This window comes from Octodon degus, unplaced genomic scaffold (assembly GCF_000260255.1).
Source record: "Octodon degus isolate 3935 unplaced genomic scaffold, OctDeg1.0 scaffold00250, whole genome shotgun sequence".
Classification (NCBI taxonomy): Eukaryota; Metazoa; Chordata; class Mammalia; order Rodentia; family Octodontidae; genus Octodon; species Octodon degus.
Window position 1 is genome coordinate 320705 of NW_004524826.1, and position 10319 is coordinate 331023.

Below are 10319 nucleotides of genomic sequence, written 5' to 3' on the forward strand. Positions count from 1 at the left end.
ACAGGAACTTTGTTTCCCCCAGTAAATGTATTCTGCTCATAACCTCCGTTTGTTCCTAAAATTCACTGTTCGGTTTTAGAGAACACGAACTCATCCATGTCAGGTCAGGAGGTCATTTTTCCCCTGTATCAGTTGGAGGTTCCCTGTATCATTTGGAGGTCACCCACCCAAGATCAGTTTTTCTCCCCATATCACTACCATTAAGAATGGTAAAACTTGAAGATTATGTTTTGAACCCACATTTGACAAAACCCATATACCTCTAAACATCTAGCTCAACTGAATATTCATTTGTCTCTCAGCAGTGTATATAACCATTTGCACTAATTTTACTGTTTTCAGTTGAATGTCCACTGAAACTGTAGTGTTAAATGAAAACATAAGCACAAATAAACATCTGACTAAATAAATACACTTAATAGAATGAATTCTAAAATTACTTGGGGTTCCATGATTTACTTAAAAGAAACTAATTCTAAATCTTTTAATTATTGCAACACTTGCACAGTACATACCATACATAGGCAACTTCAGATGGCTACAGAGACTGTGTGAATGTGCTTTGTAAAATAATGTTACTGTAGCTTCTTAACCTCTTTTTTTGAGCCATTCCGTAGCAGTCTTTTCTTGCCCAATTATAAGCTGGTTTCAGAGTAATGGTAGAGTCAACTCAGTAGGACATTGGGAGCAGACACAGCATGAGGATTCATCTTTGCTCTATATCTGAGATCAGTGAGCCCTTCGTACCAGGGGGTTCCATATTCACAGGTTCAACCCGACATGGACTGAAAATATTTAGAAAAACATTGCGTCTGTACTAAACAACTACAAACCTTTCTGTCTTGTCATTCCTTAGACAGTACAACCGTGTCTACATAGCCTTTACATTGTTTTAGATATTAAAAGTATTCTAAATGTAAATAAAGTATAGGGAAAAATCCATTCAGGTATACAGAAATATTGTCTCATTTTATATAAGGCACCTGAGCATCCACAGATTCTGCTGGGCTTCCCACATCCAGCCCCTCAGAGAAAAGGCAAGACAATTGTTTACACTATCAATATCTTATTTCTACTTAACTAGGATGAATAATTGAAAGTTGATGTTATTATTCTTACATGGTGCCTATTTTGATGCAATTTATTTCTTTCATAAATATAATTCTATATGAACACACTGCAAAGGAAAACTCCCCTTAAAACATATTGCTCTAAGCTATTTTACTTACTGTTATGGCTTATGTCTGGATAGCTCCCCAAAGCCTCGTGCGGTCAATTGGCCAGGCATGGATCTAGAGTATGTGATGGTTTACGGTACAATGCTAGGATAAAGGGCGTCTTAGTTACTCTTCTGTTGTTGCTGGGACAAATACCCAACACTCAAAATGAAGGAAGGAAAGGTTTATTTAGCTCACAGTTACTGGAAGTTTCGGTCCATACTCAGCTGGCTCCAAGGCAGAGAGCAACCTTTCATGGTGGTGGCAAAGAGCAAGAACACAAGAAGAGGTAGCAGCAGCTCAAGCAGCTAGCTTCTCTTCCCAGCTTACATTGTAATGCAAATTACCTGCCCCAGGGCAAGTGCAGCATCTATACCCACAATAATCAATCTCAAACTCCAGAAGCCACCCCAAGACTGCATGAGGCTTTGCAGGGAAAACTATACACAAACCATAACAAAGGGTTCTAGGGTTGAGGGTGTGAATGCTGTCTGTCCCAGATATAGTGGGAGGGACAGAAAGAGACTTGTTGCTAATTACTTATAGTTTGTCACTTGTCACTTGCTTTCGCTGTGTTCTGCCACCATGAACTGTTTCTCCTCTGTGATGTTTTTCTGCCATGCTATCCTTCCTTTGAGCCAACCCACTATGGCCTGAAACCTCTGCCAGCTGTGAGCTGAACAAACTTTTCCTCCTTTAGCTTTGGGTGCCTCGTATTTTGCCTCAGCAATAAGAACAGTAACTAAGACACTTTAATCTTAAAGCTTGACCTCTGTCTATTTCTCAATTCTATGTTTTATTAAGCATGGTGTGGGGAGTTACATTAGATTTTTTTATTTTAATAAGAACACTTAACAGGGACAGTGAAATAACTTGGTGATCTAAGAGGCTGCTTAGGCAAGCGCAGAGAACAGGGTTCAATCCCAGGCACCACATGCTGTGCCAGCCCTGGAACCAGGTGCACTGAGCTGACCACTAAAATGGCGTGGTGATGCACACCTGTAATCTCAGCACTGGGGAGGCTGAAAACAGGAGGATCACTATGAGTCTGAGCTGTGTAGTGAGTCCCTGTACCAAGAAAGAACAAAAGAAAGAAAGAAAGAAAGAAAGAAAGAAAGAAAGAAAGAAAGAAAGAAAGAAAGAAAGAAAGAACACTTAACATGAGATCTACCCTTTGTAACAATTTTTTTGAGGCAGTATTTTATCTTGTAGTTCAGGCTGGCTTTGAACTCACGATGTAGCCCAAGCTGGCCTTGAATTCACTTCAATCTTCCTGCCTCAGCCTCCCAAGTGCCAAGGTGTGCCATCACACCCAGCTGTAACAAATTTTTAAGTGTATATTGTTGCTGTAGAGCAGATCACTAGAGCCTATTCACTTTGCAGGACTGAAAATTTATTAGTAAGTCCCCATTTCCCTTCTACCTCAGACCCTGGAAATCACCATTCTGTCTTTGAGCTATGAATTTGATTATTTTAGACACATCCTATAAGTGGGCCCATGTACTACTTGTCTTTTGGTGATTTTTTTTAAGTACTGGAGATTGAACTCAGGGAATTTCTACCTGTTAGCTACGCACGTTCCCAGTCTTATTCATTTTTTATGTTGAAACAAGATCTCACTAAGTTGCCAGGCCAGCCTTAGACTTACAATTCTCCTGCTTCAGCCTCCTGAGTAGCTGAGATTATGGGTAACACTGTGCTCAACTTGGTGACTGTGTTTTATTTCACTTAGCATAATGTCCTCAGACTCCATCCTTGTTATCATATACTGCAGAATTTCTTTTACAAGGCTAAAGAGTATTCCATTATGTAAACAGACACATTTCTCTCTCTTGTCTTTCTTTCTTTCTCTTTTATTTCTTTTTCTTTCTGCTTGTTTTCTTTAGTTTTTGTTGATAGTCAAAATTGAATACAGAGTCTCTGCACTGAGATACATCCCTAGATTTTTTTTTTTTGAAATGGGGTCTTCCTAAGTCAGTAAGTTGCCTAGGTAGGGCTCCAACTTGCCATCTTCCTGTCTCAGTCTTTCAGGGTGCTAAAATTATAGACATACACCATCATGCCGGTGCTTAGGGTGGCCCACATCTTGCAATAATTGACAATAAATATAATAGTACTAACCCCTCTCCAGGATTCTGATGTCAGTACCCAAAGTCAACTTGTGTGACTGTATAGTAGCTCTATTTTAATTGTTTTGAGGGGGCTGGGGAGATAGCTCAGTAGAATAAGTGCCTGCCTGGCAAGCACAAGATTCTGAGTTCAATCCTCAGTACCAGGAAGGGGAAAAAAAAAAGCCCATAATTGTTTTGAGGAAGCTCCAGGTTTCCCTCAGTGGCCACACCATTTTGCAACATCACTAACCATGGACAGGCTTTGCAGCTTATTCTCATCCTCGCCAACACTGGCTTCTTCTCTTGACTTTAGGACTTGCTGTCAGTAGAACTATGAGGTTCTCCAGCTCTGGAGAGTCCTAAATGATTGTTCTTCCTCCAAGACAGCTTCTTTACACATTTTTATAATGCATCATCAATATCCTTACTGTAGCTAGGATCCAGCAGACGAGAACTTTTTTCCATTTGTGTATTTGGTATAGGGTGTCACTACACAGCTTGGACTCATGATGATCTTCCTATTTTCATCCTCCTCAGTGCTGGGATTACAGGCCTGCACAACCACACCCGGACTCTGTCGCTGGCTCAGCGCAGCCCAGGGATGGGACCAGCATGGCATGTGGGACCAGCAATCAAACCCCTGAGCATGACAAAGCAGGCTCTTAGTCCACTGGCTATCTTGCCAGCCCCAGAGGAGAAAGATTTGACCTTGCTACTCTACTAACCATTAACATGGACTCATTAGCTATCTTCTGCAAGCAATGCTGGCAGATGTGTAAGGTGTTTTTGTTTCAGAGAGCAGCAGCTCAGCTTTCCTGGAAGGACTCTTAGTTTTCTGCTTTAAAATGCTACAAATAATATTTTAAATTTCCCTCTTGAACTTGGCTTAATAACATTTGCTCTCATTTTTAATCCTTATATCATGTCATATGTGGCATACCACATGGCATGTGATGCAGTATACTGTATATGATGCACACATTTGCTGACTATATATGTGATACACATACGTAGGGTTACATGAAGGCTTACACTCAATATAAATATTAGAAAAAAATATTAAATCCCAAGCAATACAAAGTTTTTAATTCTATGTTTTTCCTCTTATTTTAAATATAAAATATACATTTTAATATGAAGGAATGAAAATACTGAATGTTAGGTCCTAGTAAAACGTATGATTTAAAACAAATGGAGAATTGTTCTGCTCCAGTTCTACATACTGTTTATTTCTTTATTTATAGATGAACTCATTTATTTAATACACTAAATTATGCAAAGAAAAATATTTGCAACTGCAGTAAAAGAATCCCATTCTCATACTACTCAAACACCCAGCAGTGGTAAAAATAATGAACTGTAGAGTGGACTCTAGGATTTAATGCAAAAGCACTCTGTACAGAAAAATTTCAGGCTTCTCACCTCACTGAATCCAAAATGGTGAGTGATCTTCAGCTTCTTCCCAGTCTCTCTCACTCCCTAACTTCCCCTGAAGGCTGGTATGTGCTGCCTCCAACCTGCACCGGCGATCTGGGATCATCATCCTGGATTCCTGTCTACTTTTTAATGGTGTAATTTTCACCATCTTAAGCTTTCATTTTTTTCAATTTTTTTCTTCTTCTTGTTTTGCTTCTTTTTCATACATCACTTTTTCTTCGACCAATCGCTTCACCACGATTGGTCAAAGCAGTCTTGATCTTGATCTGCCTCGCATGGGGATGGGCCGTAGCGCCTGCACTCGAGAGCAGGAGACACGGCTGGGCTGTGAGGGCAGCACGCAGGGCTGCGGGGACTCGGCCTGTGTATTCCTTTTATGTCTGGAGGTAACACGATTCTTAATCTTTTATCCCCCCACCCCCATGTCACAGACCTCACTGACAGCCTGGTGATGTCTTTGCAGCCCTTCTGAGCATTAGGGGTTTAAATGCATAGATTGCATAGGCTGCAGTTAGAACAGTTGTACTGGAAGACATCTCTGCTCATGGACCCAGGAGGGCTCAGAGGCCCTGGCCCTGTCTTGGTCATTGCCCATGTCACTGGGACACTCACAAATTACGGAGAAGGTTTATTTTGGCTCACAACTGCAGCCTGTAATCCACTTGTTGCAAGGCAGGACAGCCTGATAGAGCGGCAGAGCAGAGACAAGCTACTCGCCCCATGGCAGACAGGAAGTAGAGAGAGTGAAGAAAGGAGCCGGGAAGGGAGATCCTACCTTCTGGGTCAGGCCCGCAGTGACCTGTGTCTTCCAACCAGGACATCCCTCCTCATAGCAAGTCATTATAATACTACTGTAATCAGTCTCCTTCCGAAGCTCCTGCCTGTGATTCTCTGAAGATTGCTGGGGACATCTGGTTATAAACTACAACAGGCCTTAGTTTAAGACCCTTGGGCTGGCCAAATAGCTCAGCGGACTAACACACCTGCTTAGGCAGAGCACAGCAGGGGAGGGGGGATTGAGGGGGTCGATTCCCTGTTTGCCGTGCTACCCTGCCCCAGGGGCACGCTAAGACAGCCTGCTTTAAGATTCATGCATGGGGGCCGGAGAGATGGCTCAGTGGAATAAATGCTTCCCTGGCAAACACAAGGGCCTGAGTTCAATCCCCAGTTCTGCCAAAAACAAAGCAAAACAAAAAATCCCCTCATGCATGGTGGTGCTCACCTGTAATCTCAGGGATTAGGAGGCTGAAAAGAGGAGAATAACTATGAGTCCAATCTACATAGTGAGACCCTGTAGACCCTGTCTTAAATACATTTTTAAAAAAGACCCTCTAAGGTTTTATAGATACTTCCTTAGCCTTCCCAGGCAGCTTTATCAAACAACAGAGATTTGTTATCTCATAGTTTGGAGGTAGAAATCCAGCATCAAGGTGCAAGGACATTCAGTGTCCGCAAGGGCTGTCTTCCTAGCTCGGAGATGGCCACTTTCTTGCTATGGCCGTCTGAGCACACACGGCCCTTCCTGGTAGTGTGCTCAGGGAAGAAGGGAAAGAGAGCAGGCCACCTAGTGGTTCTTCTGAGAACACTAATCCTATTAGATCGGGCCTTTAGGACCTTATCTAACTCAGTTCCCTTTTTAGAGACCCTGTATCTGCCATGAAACCATACTGAGAGTCTGTGCCTGGATGAATGAATTCAGGTGATGCGAACATTCAGTCTAATGCTGTCCACCAGAGTTAACTGCAGTTTCTTCCCCCATTTTCCAGACATTCTGGGGGACTGCAGTTCTAGAGCTGTGAGAAATAGTAAAAGACACAACCCTCAAAGCACTGAGATGTGGCCTCTTTTTTTCAGTGTGTTTTGCCCTATCATGGTTGTAACTAACTTGATCAAAGCACTTTTTGTAGAGTTGCTGAGTCTTAAAGGAGCAAACATTTGAGAAATGAAGAAGCATGATCTCTCCCCATATATGGAGATAAGTAAAAGCCAGCCAAATAGACAATCTTCATGTTATGAAGTGCACAGAATTCTACAACTACTTAGTCGAGATTCTTCAACTGATTTTTTAAATTATCCCCTCTGTGGTAGATTGATAACTAGCGGCAACTTGTAACACGCAGCTGATTCATGAACTGAATCAGCATGCCTGCTGGGTGTGAGAGGCCTATCTGAGGATTGCTGTGGGCAGCATAAGAGGAAGAACTGGAGAGGAAGAAGAGAAGCAGTCAGGAGGCTGCTGGGTTCCTGGGGCAGCTGCTGGTTCCCTTGGAGGACCTTGTCATTTTGGCTTTCCTAATGAATTTGGCTGTGTTCATTGTTGACGGAGCTCAGGACCTTGGTGTTGCTGGGGATGGCTGTGGTACTTGTCGGTGGAGCTCTGGTCCTTGCTTAGAGTGTCCCTTCCTGACTCCAGTGCAGACCTCTCAGCCTACTAGCACAGATCCTTCATCCCTTTCTAACTTCCACTACTCACCTTTGGGCCTTCCCAGTACAAATGCATGAAACAGGCAAGCATGAAACATTATTGTGGGCTCTAGATCTTCCAATGGACTCATCCAAGAAATTACCATGGGATTCAAGCCCTCAACTTGATACTTTGCTCTTTAGTGTGTGGACAGATTTCATACACTCTCTTTGTATGTGATTCTTTGGGTGACTATTATAAAATAATCTTAGAAAACATGTGTCCTGTAATGTAATGTTCCCTTGTAAAACTCCAAACTATGACACCCTTATAGAAGTTTTTCCTTCTCCAATAAGAGGGATATAAGTTTTATAACGAAGAAGCCAGAATTTGGGCAACAAACTGAAAATAGAGGGGCAGTAGAGGGCAGATAAGAGGACAGAAGATAGGCAGAACTGGACCACTAATCAGCTTCTGAGAACACAAAGAACTGCTGTGGTGTGGATAACATCCCCCAAAGGCCCATAGGCAGAAGGCTTGAGCTATGGTTTCAGTCCAGAATGTTCCCCAAAGGCCCTGTGCTCACTAGGTGAGGCTTTTGGAATTGATTGGATCATGGGGCCATCACCATTGAACTAGGAGATGGGGTCTGATTGGGAGTGAGTCACTGGGGATGTGGCTTGACAGGATCTGTCTCCCTCCCCTGCTCCTCCCTTCTTTATCGGCTTCCTGTGTTGTATGTTACGGGTCGGTGCCGAAAGAAAGGATGAGAAGACCTGATGAATGTAGCTTCAGAGGTCTCACTGAGATTAGTCTCTCTTCAAGTGAGCCCACAGCCTCAGAAGCATCTCACTTTTATTAAGGGATAAAGGCAGACTAAGGAATGTGCATAATTACCTAAGTGAATGCAAACTACTATCGTTATTAACTTCCACCATTTGCCTAACACTAGGTCCACACAAATGCTAGCCAATAACATCCCAAGCAAGGAATCAAAGGACAGGGCGCCTGCAGGAGAAGCTGTTATCTGCATCCTTGAATCCCAGCTTTCTGGGAATTTGCAAACAGACAGCAACTCTGCTTGGGCTCTGTCTATTGTTCTCTGCTCTCTTGGGACATCAGACTTTTGTCTCAAATCTATACTTCTACATTTCTCCACTTTTGTTTTTATGCTGAAAGTTTTTGCAGCATCAGGGCAAGGACTACTGATTTTTGGTCCATGGCTTGTTGCTGGACTCATCCTCATCACCAGACTAAGCAGGATACACAAATAGTACAGAGACAACATAGACAAATCACTACTACACTTCCACTAAACCATGGAGTAACATGAAAAGGATTAAGGTTTTCAAAGTCATTTGAGATGCTTTGTAACAGATCAGTGCCAGACAATTCTGACAATTGTTTTACAAAAGTATTATCAAAATGTTGCTGAAGAGACAGGATCTCAGAGGTAATATTACCACGATGCAATAGATGTCTTTTTACATTTTCCCATGGGAAATGAGTCTGATTCCATGTAATCAGAGTTATACAGAATGAAAAGGTATTCCAATCACATTTTAAACGAAGTTGATGTTGTAGATTAACAATTTGATCTCCTAGCATAACAACAGCTTGCTCTATATCATTTATCTTCGCATTTAACTCTGAATCTATGTGTCCTCGAGAAGTCCATAATTGTTCCGTGTCTTTACACCACTGCTGCACAAGATGAACAGTTTGTACACGCTGGCTCAATGCTACTCCGGCTGTAGCAGCTGTGGCTGTGACAGCAATTATTCCTAAAATTATCGCTATCACAAGTTCAATCATTCTTTTTGTTCTCTTCTTTAACACCTCCAGCAAATGTTGGAACAGCATCATGGAAGGGGAGTCTTGCCACGGGCAATGCAGTTGTACAGGAAGCCAAATCCTGGCCCTTGCCTGGAGAATATAAATGCTATCCCTGGAAAAATTAAGGCTAATAGAAGAATTTAGACATGTATATAAAGAACAATGGTGACATGTGATGGTATGGTTAGAAGGGTTTCAATAACTAGGTCCTACAAGCAACAGGTAAGGGAGGTGAACACATGTGTGAGCAAAATGAGGTTTTCCCTTTAAATTTTAGATGTAAGTTATAGGAGGATTGATTCCTCCATATATAACTTTTCCATGCTGACATATGATTTAATGAGGTAACCAATTTCCAAAGATGATGTTGAATTGGTCCCCCAGAAACATGAGGGACACTAGGGAACATTCCTCCTCCGTGCCACATTATTGTATCATTGGCATTTCTAGTGCTAGTATAGATCTCATCACTGCCATTCTGTTTCCATCTTAGCTCCTTTCCTTCTGCCTTCCGGGCAGTCATAAGGGCTCCAATCTATGACGCTTCCATAGGAAGTATTAACCAATACCCGGGCTGCTTCTTCTCTACAGACTTCGCAATGTACCCAATCACTGAGATAAGCAACACTGGTATTCTGGCAGGGTGGCAGATCTGGTGGTGGAAACGTTCCATCAGGAGCTAGACCTTTAAAATTTTTCCTTGGAGAAGAAAAAGTCCCTTTTTTCCTCCCTTACCCCAGTATTATTATTTACTATAGATAACCAGACTCGTGTGCTTGCTTTTAAGCAATGAGCTCCATTCCCAATACAAATAAGCCAGCCTTCTACTCCAATCTCATCCTTCTTCTGCTGGCACTGCTGGTCCCCGGGCATCACAAGGGCCGGGTAACCAGGAACTTTCATTAACATATATGGGTATAGTAGCATCCCACCAGTGAACTCCTCTATTGAGTGGTGGATTTGGAATATAAGCCCAAAAACTAAAATTACCTTTAACACTTGCTGGAAGTGACAACAAAGCCACCATAGGAAGAAACAAGTTGATACTATTTTTCTCTCAAAATACTTGTTTTTGCTCATTTTCTAAGTTTCGTCAAGTTGGCACCAAATCACTTCTCCAGTATTTCTTTTGTCCAGTGACAGTCGGAAGCAGAAGATCTGTCTGGCAGTTATATATATTTTTTAAATTTAATGTAAATAAGGCTTTTTGTACCATTAACCTAGGTGTATTCATCTGTATTCCCATGCTATTCCCCTTTTTTGTTTAAGAAGCATTTTTAAGCTTCTATTAGCTTATTTAATAATTGCCCATGG

General features: G+C 42.0%; 1 pseudogene; it reads right to left on the reverse strand.

Annotated features, from left to right (window-relative positions):
- Nucleotides 1–4737: 4737 nt before the first annotated feature.
- Nucleotides 4738–10319, reverse strand: part of LOC111813977 — a 25020-nt pseudogene continuing 19438 nt past the window's right edge.